The sequence below is a fragment of the Aedes aegypti genome, chromosome 2 (assembly GCF_002204515.2).
Source record: "Aedes aegypti strain LVP_AGWG chromosome 2, AaegL5.0 Primary Assembly, whole genome shotgun sequence".
Lineage (NCBI taxonomy): Eukaryota > Metazoa > Arthropoda > Insecta > Diptera > Culicidae > Aedes > Aedes aegypti.
This window is the reverse complement of record NC_035108.1, coordinates 456,544,056-456,563,192: the sequence shown is the minus strand read 5'-3', so window position 1 is coordinate 456,563,192 and position 19,137 is coordinate 456,544,056. Positions and strand designations below refer to the sequence as shown.

The window sequence follows — 19,137 nt, the reverse complement described above, 5'->3', positions numbered from 1 at the left end:
GAAATGGATACGCTGTACAGACGAGCAGAAACTCACAGTGTTTACTTGAAATTCAAGAATTCCGACTATCGTCTATCGGTTCGAAGTCTGATATATCGGATTAGTCCGCATGTTAGTTTTTTTTAATATATATATTAGAGTTTAATTGAAATTACACAACAACAATACAATTTAAATGACCATTGGCTCCGTAAAGTGTTAAACACGTTTGAGCCTAATAAATAAACAATTAGAAAAAAAAAGATTCTAATTCCTTGATCTCAATAAAAATATTTTATGAAAATTCAACCAAATCCTTGAATTCTGATTGAATTTGGGAAAAAATGTTACGTGAATTCTTAATTAATTGTCCTGATCAAAAACATTATCCTGTAGACACATGATTGGTACATACATGTAGAAATATGTCGAAAGCCTTGTGAGTTTCATATGAATACCTGGCCAATCTGGCTAGATTTTAGAACAATCCTAAAGATCCTAAAGAAACTTATCGAAAATTGACAACAGTTAGGGCAAAATTCAGATAACTTGATGCTTGGGAAAAGTTTAGTTATCCTTGGAGACATTCTTAGAAGGTTTCCTTCCGTGAGCGTAGCCAGGATTTCAATCAGGAGAGGGCATGCGACTTCAAAAGTTTATTACCAAATCATAATCTTTGCTCCCTTTTTTGTACGAAACAATAAACTATGAAGGACATCTTTCCTTCTTTTTTTGCACCGTAAGCCAAGTAGAGTCCAAAACTCGTCTTGGTTCAATTTGTTGACCATTCTACGCCTCGGAAATAACAGATTGAAAAAGTTATAAAATTCGATTGGAAGAATTCCTATTGACCTTAAATTCCAGTCCTGTCAGTAATTGAAAAGGAAAGATTTCATACACGGAGTCCCTAAGATTGATTCCACCAGCAATTCTTCTAGGAAAAACTCCAGAATTTCTCCAGGCATCTAACTAGTATTCCTAAAAAAGTCGATAGAAAATCCCACAGGAAAATGTTCCCATAGAGGTTTTACCAGGACTTGTTCTTAGTTTACCCTCTGGATAATTGAGGGGCTTAGAAGCAAAGGGGTGTGAGTGACAAAAACTAGTTTGGAGAAAATCGACATTGAAGTTTTTCAGCAACTTTTGATTTCATACAAATAGTATAGAAGCCAAAAATCAATCTCTGCGCATTCTGTTATTTTCCCTGTAGAATGTTTTTTGTATATTTAACTCAAAACTGACCAGCATGTCACTTAACCCTCATTGCGTTTGGGCCCCTCTGCCGCAACAGATGTTACAAAGTATTTCCTCTTGAATTCTTTAAATAATTGAACTCGGATTTTTTTTAAGCAATTCGCTTGATCTACTTTAGGTTGAATCCTTTTTTTTTAGAGGAACCCTTGAACGTTTTCAAATTTTTTAGGTATAACATTTTTCGGGGAACTTTTTCAGCATTCCTCAAGAAATGCGAGGGGAAATCGTGAAGTGATTTCGAAGATTAAACACTTGAAAAAATCTCAGTAGAAATCCCAAAGAAATTCGTGGAGAAATTTGTACATGTGTCATATGATATTTTAATGCAATACCATGAGTGATTTCTTATTATGAACAATCCAGGAAGAAATTCACAAACAAATAAAATAACAAGCGATGTTCTAAAATTTCTAAACAAATTACAATTATCGGCGGTATTCCGCTAACTTTTTCTGAAGAAGCTAAATTTTAGGATAGTATCAAAAAACTTTTTTAGGAAAATTACTTCAAAGAATCCCTAGCGCAATATCTTAGGAAACTTTTCCTCAGGCAATACTAGGAGATGTTCCTAGTGCAATTCTTTATTGAAAAAGTCTCAGAATTATTACTGTACGTATTCTTTGTTAATTTAAGTAGTTTCTGGATGTGTTGCGGCGTGCAACGGGGTTTGCTCTGTTGAGCTTGAACGGAACGATCTGTTGATCGTCCGCTAACCTGTTGCTTGGTGCAACAGGGCACAGGACCGATAGCTCAACTGGAATGGGTTCTCAATGACTCAAGCCTTCACGGAAGGCTTGTTGGCTTCCAATGGTGGAGGAGGAAAAGATGATTTGAATTCACTTGATTACTGTATTCTTATCTTGCTTATGTTACACAGGTTGAAAGGAAACTGATGTTAACTCAAACGAAACTGATGATGTTCTTGCGCATGCAAGCTGCTTATATAGGCTGCAGGTAAACAAAGTCTTGCATGCGCAACGGTGTGGGGAATGATGGAAATTTCCACTGCCTGGAAGATGCTGCAGTGGGTTCGATGATGATGATGAAGATTGTGCTAGTGGTGGTGCAATCTGTTTGGTTGATGCGTTCACGCTATACATAGCTGGCTAGATGGATGGCGATTAAATGAACAGAAAAGGGACGCAAATTGTCCTTTGGGGTATTTTCCGCTCCCTATTTTGATGCTGCAAACCGGGTAGCGAAATGGAGGATGTTGATCATGGAATATTCCGCTGCTGCCTGCTGTCAGCGTTTCTCGAATTGCTCCTTCGTGCCTATTCTGCGCGGCGTGTGAGGTGACACGAGTCGAATGAGGTGACAATTGTCGACTCGCTCCCATTTGATTAACATTAGTCGTCTCACGTCACTCGCGGTGAGAGCGAGTCGTCTCGACTCACACGCCGCGCAGAATAAGCACGCTTGTGACGTCGGGACGGAACAGGATGAATTGTTCAGATTACTCACAAAAAAATTAATTCGGTGTAAAATCTTAAAAAAAAATTCTGTACGAATGAACGGTTTTTTTTTTCGGAAATGCATAGGACTTAAACAAATACATGGCGGAATCCTTAATTTCTTATAATTTATTTTTATGTTTCTAGAACTTTTGAAGCAATTGATGAAGAAATTTCTTCTGTTTTGGACAAATTTATGGCAAGATTCCGAAGATGCATTCAAAAAATATCTTGAGGTATTCATTAAAGAAATTAAAAATATTTCGTGGAACGATTTCTGTATATAAATTCATTATTGAGAATATAATAAATTCTTAAAAGAACTCCAGTATAAATTCGTTTTTTGATAACTTGACAGATGCATTTTTCGAGTTCCATTATAGATTTTTGGCAGATCATTCTCAAGATTATTGCGGACTGTTGATAAAATCTGAATGGTGGACTACAAAAGTTCTTCAACAAATTCAACAGCCAGAGCGGAAAAATCCTGGAAAAATCTTGCGCAGAATTTTGATTTTCACTTGGACTGAAAGAATTATCGAAAAATTATATCACGAAAGCTGTAAACAATCTTTGAAAAATTCAAACAATATATTAACCTTTGTATCAATTAGTTGTTGTTTTTTTTCATCGGCCAGGAAAGAGCCGATAAATACTTTAAGATTTTGAAAAAACGCAAATTCTCATGCAAAAAGATTGTTGATATCTATTTAAGTTTAATATTTAGTTATTAAAGTTTTTGTTGATAAAAATCCATTGTTTTTCAAGGCATTTTATTGGAGTTACAAAAATAACAAATCTGTATTTTTTTTATTTTATTTTTTATACAATTTTACTTTGTCTTTTGAATGCCGGCAAAAGATATTTTTTATGTTTGCCACAATCAAAGATATTCACAATATCAGTAGGCATGTTTTTGTGAGAAAAACAACAATTACTCCCAAACGGAAAAAGATAACGAGTTTCTTCACTCACCAAATTACGCATTTTTCAAAGCTCTAAAAGTGTTTTATAGACTACTTTGATGAAATATTTGAATTGAAAACACTAGAGCCAGAAAACCAATTTTGCTTGGACCACCCTACACGGTGCCCCGACAGACCGTTATTATGCAAAAAAAATTGTCCATCAATTCTGAGCACAGGGCTCGATTTCTGAGGTTATTTTGCACCTCTGGACCAATTTGTAAAAAAATCCCTAGGAGGAATCTCGGAAGTTTTAGATCTAAAATTTCAATATAATCCTCATTAAAATTTTGCAATAGCACTGAAAAAAACTACAAAAACGCTCAAAAAGTTCTCAACTAGTATAAATTTGTTACCGTTGTTATAATTAGACATTAACAACTAAGCAAACTTACCAGAGTGGCTTGAGATTTTTTTTTCATAGATTTCTATAGTTTTTATAATTGTATAGTCAATTTAGAGCTAGTATCAATCATTTGTTTCAAATCTGGAATGATTTGGTACAATACACATGAACATACACGAATGTCTTTCACGGAGCCGCTGACCTCCACTTGAATGATGCAACTTTTTCTTCCGGCATTCTCACTAAATGACCAGCTCACTGAAGTTTGCCTATTTTATTCACACAATAGTTTTCGCTCCTGTTCTCAAATAAATGTGCTTTTAGAGCCAATAATAAGCGTTTTATACAGGGCAAATTGACAATGGTGGTTCAAAATGGCATGTTTGCATTCATCGTTGTTCTGTTTGCATTTTTATTGAAAAATGATTTAGTTTTCGAAACACTTTTCAGTGTTCTGCGATAAAGGGTCGCGAGGTGTTTTGCCGAAGTTGTTAACGAAATAATTGATCTATGAAATCAGATAAGCCTTTATCAAGCAACAGTGTAGAAATGTTATTTCCCCTTGCAAGTTGGTCCCTAAGCTGGTTACATAATCCATAAAAGGAGATATTCACAGCTAGTACACGTGTGTTATCATTATTATCATACGTCATAAGTGTGTTCAGAATAATAGTAGTGAAAGCTGATTTTCATACAAAATACTCAACTTTGGCATGCTGTTACTTCGTTTCCCTATGAGCAATAAGCTTTAAATTTAGAAAAATTTAGAAAAACTCAAAATACAGCAGATATATAAATAATTAATTAATTAATTGGATTTTTTTTTTAAATTGGCCCAGAGGTGCAGAATGACCTCAGAAATCGAGCCCTGTGCTCAGATTTGATGGATATTTTTTTTGCATAATAACGGTCTATCGGGGCACCGTGCCCTATATAACCATAGAAAAAAGCCCTAAATTTAACAATTTCAGGGATACAAAAAAAACTTTTTATTGGCAAAGATGCTTTAAATTGAATGGTGTACAACTTTGCTGAAGCATGTATACTATAATTTCTACAAATAAGAAAGTTAGTTACACCATTTCTATGAAAATGTGGACCACCCTAATATTAAGTATCACCAAATAAAGGGCCTAATTGATACAAACAACTTTGTGGAAGACCGTTTTCGTCTAACGTTTCATTCTGAAGCGCAAAATGTATCTTTCTGCGTAAAACAACTTTGGGACCAGTGTGCAGTGTACTACGCCAAATCCAGTACAGGTGTGCTTTGGTGCAAACTTAGGTTCAAATAATTGCACAAAACAGACAGACAGAGAAATGATGAAATCCACGCGGAAAAATTTCTACGATCATATATATTTCTTGTTGACAAAAATCGCAATACGCTTGAGGTTTGAATAAATGTTTTATTTAAGCAGATCAACTGAGATCAGTATTTTAGGTATAGGGGGGTCCGTAGCCTTGAGGTAACGCTTTCGCTTCATAAGCGGAAGGTCATGGATTCAATTCCCAGCCCCTCCAAAAAAATAACCCGTCCAGCCACCAGAAGACGCCGCACGGAGGACATTCATCCTAGGGGAGCACATTCATCCTCCGTCAGTATCAGATGGTGACTGAGACAAACTGACCCACTTCGCAGGCAGCTAGCCTCAAACGACTCAGGAACATGGCAAAACGAACCACCGCAACAGCAATTGACTATGGCTTATGGAAATCGATTGGACCAACAGCAGAGAACTCTCCTACCTGCTCGGTGTGAGAGCAAAAGAGCAGAAGAGAGTGTAGTGGCCACGAGCACGGAGTGCCTTTAAAAAAAAAAAAAAAGTATTTTAGGTAACATTTAGCGCTATGAAAAATCCAAGAAATCTACTATGTCAGACAACAAGACACGATAACTAGAAATTTGTAAGCGTGGTTTTTAACTGTTTTCTGTCTGTCCGTTTTGTGCCATCGTTGTGAACCTCGGATGCAAACGATGATTTGCACCAAAATTTGAACCACCATTGCAATCGAAGTACAAATGGACTGGTTTTCGAACCGATATTCCCGCGTTTTGGTTTGAACAAGCTAGAAGCTTACAGCTAGAAGCTTAAAGCTAGAATCTTAAAGTTAGAAGCTTAGAGCTAAAGAAGCTTGAAGCTAGAAGCTTAAAACAATAAGCTTAAAGCTAGAAGCTTAAAACTTGAAGCTTGATGCTAGAAGCTTATAGCTAGAAGCTAAAAGCTAGATGCTTAAAGCTAGTAGCTTAAAGCTAGAATCTTAAAGCTAGAAGCTTAAAGCTAGAAGCTTAAAGCTAGAATATTAAAGCTAGAAGCATAAAGCTATAATCTTAAAACTAGAAGCTTCAAGCTTTAAGTTGAATGCTAAATTCTAGACAGAAAATAGTTTTTGAAAATTACAAGTTTGACTAGAAGCTGCAAGCTACAAGCTTCTAAAGACAAAAAATAAGTAAGAGGCTAAAATTTATGTGCTGAAACCCAGAAATTAGAGCATAGAATATACATGTTTTATAACCAAAAATTATAAAATACAATGAATATGTAAGAAGCTAGAAATCAAGGTCAGAGAAATAGTTTTAAGATAGAATTAAAAGCTAAAAGACAAAAGCAGGAATTTGAAAGCTAGAATCGAAAAGCTATAAATCAGAAATAATAAATTAGGACCAAAAAAGTATAACCAAGAAGGCAGCACGCTCAATCACAATCTCCAAGGCTCTGATTTCTCCGGAACAATTATCCTGCCTTAGCAATCGGATCCAAACCTATCAATCAAATTAACGACAAATTCTCCGAAGGACGACCGGATTCCGTTTCCCAGCATCACTTAACGTCACCGATGATGAAAACCATATCAACGGGAAGGGATTACGGGACGTCATTGCGCGTAATTACCTCTCCTAGGTTTGCTACTCATCTGCCAGGGAAGAGAGATGAAACGCATAATCTCTCGTCGGAAGCTGACGACACCAAAGAAGAGCAGCGGAAACCTTCCTTGAAATTTAATTTCCTTGGATTCAATTAATGTGATACAGATGGAAAGACAGGAATAGTGATTTCGTCCCATGGAAACCGTTTCTTACCTCTGATATGACACAGTGTAGGGGTAGAGATTATTCAAATTACTTTCATCAGGATTGGTTCCTGATTCTCTCTTGGGAGGCAAAGATGTCATTAGTCAGTCAGATTCAACTGCCATTGCGTGTGGTCTTTATCATTATTCAACATCTAAATCACAGTGATGAAACGACACTCGCAATTGAGTTCGAATCATCAAAATTCCACTCTATTGTGAGTTTCTTCTATCATTATTATCAAAAAATCTGCGCCACTTTGGCGAAACAATCCAATAAGCATAAATCTGGAAATCTCCTCCTGGCACTCGTGTTGTTGCTCAAGTGTCGACCCCGTTTCTAAGGGGGTGCCGCTGCAACGATGATGATGCTGTAGGGATTTGATTTGATTTTCTTCAAAGCCCTCAAGGTGCTATCGAAAGAAAACAGAACCGGGAAAATGAGAATCTCGCCTTCCATACACACTATGAGTAGTTTATATATAGTCTGCGGGCAAAAATATGTTTGTTTTCTTATGTTACATTCATTGACGTAGGAAAATGGGACCATTGGGGGACTAGAATTCTGCAGCAATCCCTCTTCACAGAAATATTCATGATTTTAAATACGTAATAATATGGAATATGGAATGGTGGGAGCTTTTTTTAGCTTAATGGCTAGAGTTCACGGCTTCAAAGCAATGCCATGCCGAACGTGCCTGGGTTCGATTAGAGAAGCAGGCTCTGTCCCAGTGAGAACATGATGCCAAGAAGAAGAAGAAAATATGAAATGGTGACGCAGAAAAATGTATTTTTTCGATTTTTTGTCCACATAATTGCCCTTAGTGCTACGTCGCGTCGGAAAACACCGGATGGGAGGGTTGATTTTTCTATATCATTATTTCGATAACATCCCACTCGATGCGCTCCGGCGAGTATGTGTAGGTACAAGTCTAGCTGCCGGAAGGGCGGGGGAGTTGCAGGAGACATGACGCCGTAGATGAGGACGAAACCGAAGCGAATTGTGAGAAAGAATCGCTGATTATGTTTACTGCACACTATACTTTCACTCGACGATGATGGCAGATGCCTAACAACGTCGAACCGGACCGGATGAAAAGTCGGGCGAAAATCGAGGCCGCTTCAACGTCCTTATCCACCGCCAACCTCTGTTGAGAGTTCATTAAATTCACCACGGATCGGTGCACCCAAATGCAATATCGGAAATAATTGAATCTAATATTTTTTTCTGACTCCCCGAGGGTTGTCCCACTCGGAAACCAGTCTGCTCTGAATTGCGCCCGAATTGAGTGGATTCCGACAGGATGGATGGGAAAAGCTGGTCTTTGTATACGGAATACGGGGCGTCATTTGAAGGCTTGGTGGCCATTGGAGTGGAAGGATTATCGCGCTGCATGACGGTGTTTCCTCTGCTGTCAGGTGGGAATTGGTGCGGATAACCTAGCCGAATGGAAACTTATAATTGATTTGAAAGGTCAATGACTGGTGAAACTTGAAATAACTGGAAAATTCATACGCTGCAGCGCTGCGATGGATTGATTTTGTAGGACTGCTTGACAATGACATAGTGAAATAGATTACGAAAGAACGACCCTGAAATTTTCAGCATTTAGAGCAATATGTAGTGCGTATTAATGATTAGTATTGTAAGTAGATTAAATCATCGTGATAAGATTACTGAAAAATACTGCCCAATTCTTCTACATGAAATATAATAAATGTTCGCAGCAACAGCCCCTCGTAGTGGAAATCTCTGTGGATAGACATTGTGATACCTTGCATAAATAAATTGTGGTGTCATTACTGGGTAAAGGGTAACGCAGAATATGTGCTGCAGATTTAGAGTGTTATTGCTGCTGTGTGCGGGAAGCTGAAAGGCTGGAACGAACAATGAAGATTGTGAAGCGTAACGAACAAATCAACGATCCTGCTGAAGAAATGATCATAATACACAATTTATGAGCACTTTTTGAATTATGAAGGATATTCATCCCCCTTTTTTCTTTCACCGTGAGAAGAATGGGGTCCAAAACGCGTCTTGATTCAACCTGGGATCACCATGGTCGTTAAACACTACTCTTAGATTACAAAAGGATTTTATCCAGTTCCTCCGTTAATTCTCTAAAATAAATGTCGCCTGCACTTCTGATTATTCCCTCGGGTACTTTGCACTTTTCATGTAATTCTTCCATAAAGTCTTCAAAGTATTCCTTCAAGTTCCACCAATGCACATTGGTCTCAAAGCCATATCTAGGAAGACAAAAATGATTGCGCCTAAACCGTCAATTTTAGATATATGGTGTCTTCGGCAAAGTTTTTCCATATTTTTCAGAAATTTTTTTCAGAGATGTGAAATTAGGGTGGCCTACATGGTTTACGAGATCAGCACATAAACTTTTTTTTCTGGCGCATTTAGGACTACACAATGTTCTACAATGTTTTAGAACAACCGATTTGGAGCAACTTTGCCGAAGAACCCAAATTTCTATCTCTTACAGGGATGAGAAAAGTACTGGAGCAAACATTTACCGCCTCTACATTTACATCTTTCTACACGACCATCAAAATCCAAAGCAAACCATGACGGTTCAAAACAAAAAACGTCACGGCTCTTCAAAAAATGTAATCTTCTTCTTCCTAACGTTTTTCAACTCCGAATGCGAAATGACTCGAGCACAGTGGTGACACGATTTTTGCGGTTTTCGGGGTTTTGCATTTTTGCTCGATAAAGGCAGTATGAAATTGAACTTGTTTATATGTATCGTAACGGAATGATTGTGGTCTTTCTGTTAGAGATAATAGATTTCAATTAGTTGAAAACACAAGCGAAATATTAGCGATTGAATGATTTAACACTTTTTTTGCAATTTCTCATCGTAATAGGCTGTTTTCCATCACGCCAATCTGTCATGAAACGGCCTACTTTCCTGCACTGAAGTAAGCAGTGCGGGAATTGTCATTACGCAACTGAAACCAGTGCTGTAATGATTCATTACGCAACGCTTTCTCATTACGCAACTGTTTCGAGTTGCGTAATGAATCATTACCCAACTATTTTCAGAAATTGCAAAATGATGGTGCAAGCATCCAGATGTGATTTCTGATACCCTCCAGTGGGGTTCTACGAAATTGCAAAAAATGTTGTACGCAACTCGTTGCAGAACTCGATTTTTACAGCACTCGTAGTAGTTATCCAACTCGGCAAGCCTCGTTGGACAAATGTACGACTCGTGCTATAAAAATCGTCATTCTGCAACTTGTTACGTAAACTACTATTTCAATCATTTAGCTTGGAATGGCTGCCCGAAAATGGTCATAGTGGAGAGACAAAAACAGTCAAGCAGTGTGTGAACCGTTGGCAGCGCAACGCCTGATGGTATTGATGCTGCTGCTGCTTTGTGTTTTGGTGGAATGGCAGAATCGATGAACTGTGGTGAATTGTGGTCACAGTTCCCAAGACTGATCTCTTATGGTTCGGGAGTTATGATTTTTTTTTTATCGAAAAAGTTAGGGTGGTACTGAAAAACCAGTTTTTTCTTAATAACTTTTTATACGATAATTTCTCGCAAAAACTTTGTTCCGAGCACTTTTAGAACTTTTGATTGCGCAACTTTTTGCCGAAAAAACTACTGTTCTATCTCTTATGGTTACAGAGTTATCAGAAATTTTCTACGACAAAACGATTGTTTTCAAATGCCGATATCTCCGAAAGGCGCAAACGGATTTTCAATCTTTTGTCAGCATTAGAAAGATTATCTTTTTCTCTGTTTATGGTGAAAAAACTGTGAGGACGTTTTTTGTTTGAAAAGATTGACAAAATTTTGAAAATAATATGTTTTTTAACCGAAAATTGTCCATAACTTGAAAAATATTCGAGATAGCTCTTTGATGCCTTCAGCAAAAATGTGCAAAATTAAAAGTTCTGAAAGTGCTTCATACAAAATATTCATAAAAAATCAACGCTCTAATATATATTCATCATAAACCGAATTTTATATGGTGAAGAAAGCGAAAAAAGAGATATTTGCTAGAACAATTTAAATAACTGTATGTAAAGTCATTTAAAATTGAATTATCATGTATTGATATCGATCATAGTAAGCGGAATCTGAGAAGTTGAAAAAGAAAAATTATTTGCTGAAGCAGTTTTCGAGTGATCAAGACCCACCTTCTGGTTCGTTACCTTAGACAACTATTTGGGATTTACATCTGGTTCAAATTCAAGCTTCATGCATTCTTCAACAAGCGAATTCTGCCCTGACTAATTCGTTGTGGCAGATTTATTGGATTTGATTGAATTGAATGGGATAAGTTGGATGCCCAGATAGAACAATTGCAGATACTTCTATATATCTATGGGAGGATATCACGGGAAGTAAGGTTTAGGTAATTTGAAGCAATTCTTCAAAGTATACGTTTTGATATCGTTTAGGGTTGATAATATAATAAACGGGACCGGTATTGAACGCATGACCTTCTGCTTAGTAAGCCGAAGTGGTAGCAATTTATAACCAACCACGGTATAGGTTAGCGGGACAAACATTATGTCGCGAGAAATAACAGGACTTCGTTTATAGATTAATGTTCCTTGGATCACTGTTAACGTTCAACACACCGTCATCGTAATCATCGTCATCATTGAAACTTCAAAAGCAGTTTTTCTGTTCGAAAACAAAAATTATTCGATGAAAATGTGTTCACTGTGTTTCGATTGGAGAATAGAATACAGTGAACACATTTTCCTATAAATTTTCTTGATTTTGAACGAAAAAACTGCTTTTGAAAATTCTGAAATCAATGACGGATGCTGCCCCCTTAAAACTGCTTCAGCAACTAACTTTCCCTAACTCCTAAGATTTCGCTTACTGTGATCGATCTTATTTCATTACATATATTTTCAATTTTAAATGATTTTACATACAGTTATTCCGGTTGTTCCAGCAAATATCTCTTTTTTCGCTTTCTTTATCATATAAAATTCGGTTTATGGTGAATATATCTTGAAGCGTTGATTTTTTATGAATAGTTTGTATGAAGCACTTTCAGAACTTTCAATTTTGCACATTTTTGCTGAAGGCACCAAAGAGCTATCTCGAATATTTTTCAAGTTATGGACAATTTTCGGTTAAAAAACATATTATTTTCAAAATTTTGTCAATCTTTTCAAACAAAAAACGTCCTCACAGTTTTTTCACCATAAACAGAGAAAAAGATAATCTTTCTAATGCTGACAAAAGATTGAAAATCCGTTTGCGCCTTTCGGAGATATCGGCATTTGAAAACAACCATTTTGTCGAAGAAAATTTCTGATAACTCTGTAACCATAAGAGATAGAACAGTAGTTTTTTCGGCAAAAAGTTGCGCAATCAAAAGTTCTAAAAGTGCTCGGAACAAAGTTTTTGCGAGAAATTATCGTATAAAAAGTTATTAAGAAAAAACTGGTTTTTCAGTACCACCCTAACTTTTTCGATAAAAAAAATCATAACTCACGAACCATAAGAGATAGAAATTTGGGTTTTTCGGCAAAGTTGCTCCAAATCGATTGTTCTAAAACATTGTAGAACATTGTGTAGTCCTAAATGCGTCAGCAAAAAAGTTTATGTGCTGATCTCGTAAACCATGTGGGCTACCCTAATTTCACATCTCTGAAAAAAATGTCTGAAAAATATGGAGAAACTTTGTCGAAGACACCATATATCTAAAATTGACGGTTTAGGCGCAATCATTTTTGTCTTCCTAGATATGGCTTTGGGACCAATGTGCAATGACAGTACAACAGATTTTCTCAAATAATACCTTTTTGAATCAGAAATTCTTCATATATAGGAATACTGCCTGTGTTTCTCAAGAATTAAAACAAGTTTTTTTAAAGACTTCATAAAATATCATACTTCATTTCTTGGGATATTTTGAAGATGAAATGAATCCAACAATTTCTCCAAGAGAGAGATTTCAGAGTTCAGAGATATATCTAAGAATACTTCTAAGAATGCTTCAAGCATTTCCTTTCTAACTTTTTCTTTTAAGATTCATTCAAAATTAACATTACATTGCGCAAATATTCCTAAGAGTTTGTCGAAAATTCATCCACAAGTTTCTTAAGAAATCTCTTTTGAAATTATTCTAAAAAAACCGTTCATAAATTCCTTTTGGTTTTTTCAAAGCAAATTCCATCGTATCATATTTTGTTCGAAGATTAATTTATAGAGATGTTTACTACTTTCAGTCAGTAAAACCTGAAAAAAGGATGAAGCCCTGGTGTATCCTTCGATAAACTCCTATTTCAATGTTTAGGGATTCATGAGAAAAAAAAAAAAGATTGATTACCAGAGAAATCGTAGGATTAATTCCTGGAGAAATCAATGCGACGTATTTAATATAAACGTTGTTGTAATTGCTGGAGGAAAGTTAACTGTAAAAATAGACGGATACCCGAAAGGCAGGAATGGGTGCGAGTCAAAGCTCTCTCTACGCGCTACTACGAGACAGCACCTTAAATTAAAAAAAGACGTGCTCGAGTAATTTCTCTGCACCGCACCCTGGCAGTGCTTACTTGCAATGTGCGATGGGCTGCGTGGTGTCGAGTTGTCTCATTTTCACTCTTTGCGTTTCGTACACGTGTCAAAAATTCCACTTTACTAATATTCAATTTACTAATTCATTTTACTACCCAAGTAACCACAAGCATTATAACATTGCACGTGTTCTACTGCATATCAACAACATTGATGTAACATTGCTTTTATTCGACATATTTCAAGAACTGTCAAGCAATAAAGCACTAACTCTACATTAGAAATGTATCAATGCACTAATATCACTTTATAAATTGCACTGCTGCACTAATGTTACTTTATAAATTGCTTCATTGCTTTATCGCATTAGTGCAACTGTAAAAGGGCCCTTTTCAACTTTTAAACTACTTTAATAGTAAGCTGACGGCAATGCAGCTGCATTATATATTAGAGGTGGGCAAAACGAATCGGAGCCGTTCAAAAGATCCGGATCACTCAAAAGACCGAATGAACCGTGATTCTTTTTTGGCGAGAGTCGGTTCATTTGATCAGCACGGATCAGACAAAAGTGACCCGTACAAAGATCGAACCGATTCTTTTCTCCTATTATCCTTCGTTCGTTTCTCGACTTAACTATTACACTTGACACGTGCTCTGCTTTGCGCGGCACGCCACTCATGCAAGGCATTGTTTTCTCCAGACCATGCCCTCTGCGCTCTCAGCTCTGTCAAATTTGCCCCTCCCACTTGCACACAGGAAGATGTAAGAGAGAAAAGTGCCATTCAACAAGCACTTTTTTCGCTTTTTTATTTTGGTTCGGGTAGGGGAAATCGGCCGAGAGTATCGTGAGTTTCTGGGGAAGAATGTACGGTGAATAAGAGAGAGAAAGATTCGAATGGAATGGAGCATGTCACGCAACAGGGAGAGAACCGCTCTTTTTTCCGTTCACTCGGTTCAATTTGCTGTTCTTTTGCGAGTCGTTCAAAAGATCCGGTTCACTAAAATAAGTGATTCGGATCGGATCCGTTCACTGGAATGAGCCGTTTTGCCCATCTCTATTATATATGCAAAGATATAATGCTCCATGGTTACTTGGGTAATATGTGACTATCAGACTGGAGGCTTAGATCTCGGCTTGTAGTGTTCCGATTGACTTGAAGTTTTCACCATAGCTTGAAAGCTAGAAATTCAGAGCATTTCTTAAACAAACTTTCGAGTTATCGCAAATCTACAATTTTGACAAAAATGATCAAATTTTTAATACGAAACAGTTCCTAAATGGAAAAACTTATAGCATTCTGCCTACTGCAGAATTCTTTAATTTGATAAGACAGACATGTTTGTAGAATAACAATTTTCAGTAAGACTAATCGTTTACAAAACATTTCCAAAATACTATTTTGCAATTTCTGGCATTATTTAAGATTTTTAATAAATCAAAAGTTTTTCTTTCAAATATTGTTATTTTTGAGTCAAGTAAAGTTCATGTTATTTCTGAACTACGGTGCAAATTTCAGATCCCTCGAACCACTAGAAGCCGAGATCCAGACCTCTAAACTTGACCATTTTGTATGAAAAACTGCCAATGCGTACTTTATTCTGTCCAGTACTGTAATTGCCATAATGTATGGCCATCTTATGATTCTGACTTTACCAAATATATTAACACCCACAACTATAAGTTTTCACATAGCACTTATTAGGCTTGACCGTATTCAAAGCATACCTTGCTGAAATTTACCTAAAGTGAAATTTTGTGCTGGCACTAAAGAGATTGAAATATATCGTCTTCTGCGCCTTGCTTTCAGTTTATTTGTAACGTTTTTGCACAGCACTGAGATTTCAGACATTTCCTGCTGAAGAGAGACTTGAAGTTTCATACATAAATTTAAAATACGTTCAAGTGTTTCTTCGGAATGTAACTAATAGTGTATTTTCAGGTATATTCATTTAAGTGTATAAGTTAGAATTTTAAAAGATTTTGAAATAAAATTCCTAAACTAAAATTTTGAAAACATTTTTCAGAGAATTGCTTGGGAAATTTCATCTGGGACTACTATTGGTATTTTTTGATGCAATACTTGGGGTAATGCCAAGAAGAGTCCGAGATCGAATGTTTTTTTTCTCATCTGTAGAGCCTTTTAACCACTGCTTCCATTATTTAGGAATATTGTGGTATGACCCATATTTTATTTGGTGCTCATCAAATATCCTTTTACAATTGAGACGTGATAGACATTGGTTGATGTGCTCGTTTTATAAAGTCTATTACCCTATTAGGACTACCTTGCCAAATTTCCGAGGGCTTTGATAACCCTTTTTCAAATGTTAACATTCTTTGATAATGTAATGCTCCACAGTTACAGAGTAAATGCTCAGCAGTTTCGTTTTCGGCTTGACAAAAACAACATTCAGAAGATTGGAATTTTCCTATCTTTTTAAGATGATACCTACTTGGGCAGTGACCGGTCATCAGACCAGTTATTACCCTGAGATTTAAGATTCTTTTTGCTTGCTTGGATGTATCCGTGGCGTTCCAATTGGATTCTACCATGGACATTTCCCAATTTTTCAGTTTCATCCTGAGAGTGCACACAGGAACACCACAGAACGGTTCAGGGCCGACAAAGTTCGAAGCTGCACCCTGTCTTGCTAGATTGTCGGCGATGTCATTCCCCTCAATTCCACAATGGCCGGGCACCCAGTACAATGTAATTTCGTTCCTACTGGCCAATTGCTTCAGAGAAAATGCATTCCCACACTAACTTTGATCTACATGTGAATGCCTTTAAAGCATTCAAAGCTGCTTGACTGTCCGAGAAAATACAGATCTTCGCAAACCTATAGTTTCTTTTGAGACAAACATTTGTACAGTCAATGATGGCTTGTATTTCAGCTTGGAACACAGTGGGACTGCACCCCATAGCGATTACTTTGCTGATACCAGGGCCGAAAACTCCGGTACCGGTATTATCACCCATCTTTGATCCGTCGGTATAAAATACAATAGAACCTAGACGTAAACTTGACAAAATTAAGACATCAATGTGCTGCAGACTGTTTATAAAAATTGCGATAAGACTTGTAACAGAAGTCTGATTATCAGGTGGATTTCAAAAATTCTTCAAGAAATCTATGACGCAATTTCTTTTGATAAATATGAATGCTAGTAAACGAAAAACCGAATTTAGCACTATACCATTTCATTCCACTAGAGTTTGTATCTTTTGAAAGATACGCGTATTTCGACCTCAACTGTAAGGTCCTCTTCAGTGTTGTGTACCAGACTCAAATCGATTTGTTATCATGGAAGCTAGAGTCAAAATCACAAAAATACTAACACAAAAATGATTTCTTTAGTGAAAAGGTTAATATTGACCAATGGGGACCACGGTCATGTGTATCATATACACTAAGTTGCTAATTCGATAAATTAAGTGATCATCAGTATTTCATATTTAAATAATGATATTGGGAATTGCAATGAGCACAACAGCTAAAAATTTAAAACTAAAGCCTCTCGTCCTTGTTAAGTACCCAACAAAATCATTCCATTCATAGTGCCGAAAATCTCATTTTGCTCAGTTTCAGTATCCATAACTAAGTTGTTCTCTGTACTGGTTGTACGTCAGCTTTTTCAGGAGAGAAAAAAAACTTCTTTTTACAACTTCTTCACCCATTTTATGGCTCGTTTCGTTCCTTTGCGAGCCTTATTCACCCAAACCCATTATCGTGACCGCTCTGTTGCACATTTCTGGACTTCTGGAGTCTTCCCCGCCTTAGCTCCTCGACAATCCCATTCACTAACGGATGCACATAACGAGAGAAGCAGAGAACTGGGGGACCTTCCATCCGGCATTTTAATCTCATCCCTTCACCTATTTCGTAACTCGATGTAGTCAAAATAAAAAAAGGAAAGAAAGCTATACAGAAACTTAAACCCACGCGTCCGAGCTTTAAGCCCGACCAAGGCTATGCACTCTGGTGGAAAACTGTTTTTTTTTCACGTTCTTTCTTTGCGGATGTCAGAGAGTTTACACAAAGTTTGCTTTTTCTGCTCCTACTGCCGGCTTCCGGTTCCGCACTCATCTCGCGCACAGCAACACTTGAGATCCTGCACTTGGCCGTCGGTTTTCTTGCGAAGGCTAACCAACTTCTTGACAACTCTCGGGACGGCTCGACTCGACCGGGGATTGCATTGCAGCTGCCTTGATTGCACATGGAGGACGCACAGTGGTTGCGTTTTTATATGAAGGTCGGACAAAAAATCAAATACGTCACAAATCGATTGAAAATGATAACACAGCGTAACGAAAATAACATTTTTATCGTTTTCAGTGTCGCGTTTTAGACTAGAAGTCGAGGTTGGTACATGAAACTGAAGACGGCCTTACAGTTGAAGTCGAAATACGCGTATCTGCCAAAGGATACAAACTCTAGTGGAGTTAAATGGTATATGTAGTACCGTAATTTCGGGTGAAATTGATCATTTTTCACGGTTTTTCTAATCTGTTTTCTATAATGTTAACAATGCCAAACAACTAAATGCAGGAAAACAAGTACGAAGGTGAGCCTCATCGACTTATGTACCGAAATTTTCTAACAAATGTCATTTTAGTGTTAACAAATATCTCTAAAATAAAAAATCAGAGGGTCTCATTTCGGGGTGAAATTGATCACTTGTCAATGCCATTATTGTTAGTTTTCAAAACAACTCTACATGATAAATTTGAGCTTCCTGAATCCGAATATGCTTGTCAAAATCTTAACAATGCAATATTTATATAAATAACGAATAGTTAAATTTCAAGAATTACGCGGAAAACGCCTAAATGTATGCAATTTTCTAAGGATTTCAATGATATCTAACAGAAATTCAATTATTTCAACCATATGAGCTAATTGGTACGAGTTTTGGTGATGAAATCTGGTAAAGGGTTAAATCTCAGGGATCCTCACAAACTTACAGGTTTATACCATGTTCAAACCCTTGCTTATGAACAGAAGTTCATAGGTGTTTGTCAATACTGCACCGTGCATAATTTTGAAATTTTACATTATTTTCATAGTAATAAACATTCTTTAACGCAAAAAACTTCACAACACACAATTCGACAATAGTTACGACAAGCAACGTTCATTTACTGCAGCTAACATTGATATTTGTGCTCCACTGCGAATAAATAAAATCGTGTGATACGATGATCAATTTCACCCTTCTGATCAATTACACCCGATTTTACGGTACTTATTTCAAGTTTTCATTTATTTATAGATATTCCACTGAACAAGTCGAAGATTTATAATAAATTCCATATAAGAAAAATAAGTCCCGTACACTGTATCTTTTACTATTATATAATGCAAATAACTAACGATTTTGAGAACATACATTTTTTCCGTCCATGCGCCACTGTGCGACGGCGGGATTGCTGGGAGATGCCCCTCTCCACAAAGTTCTCCGCAGATTGGCAATGGCTGATCCACTTGTCTGTCTGTTACTTGGTGGATGGGAAAGAGAATAGTGCAAGAATGTTTGTTCATTCCGACGG

General features: G+C 36.9%; 1 protein-coding gene across 5 annotated transcripts in view; it reads right to left on the bottom strand.

Moving 5' to 3' along the window:
• LOC5565883 (CUGBP Elav-like family member 2) overlaps positions 1-19,137 on the bottom strand; it is a 1,005,294-nt gene that overhangs the window by 533,426 nt on the left and 452,731 nt on the right. The gene's annotated exons all lie outside the window — the stretch shown is intronic.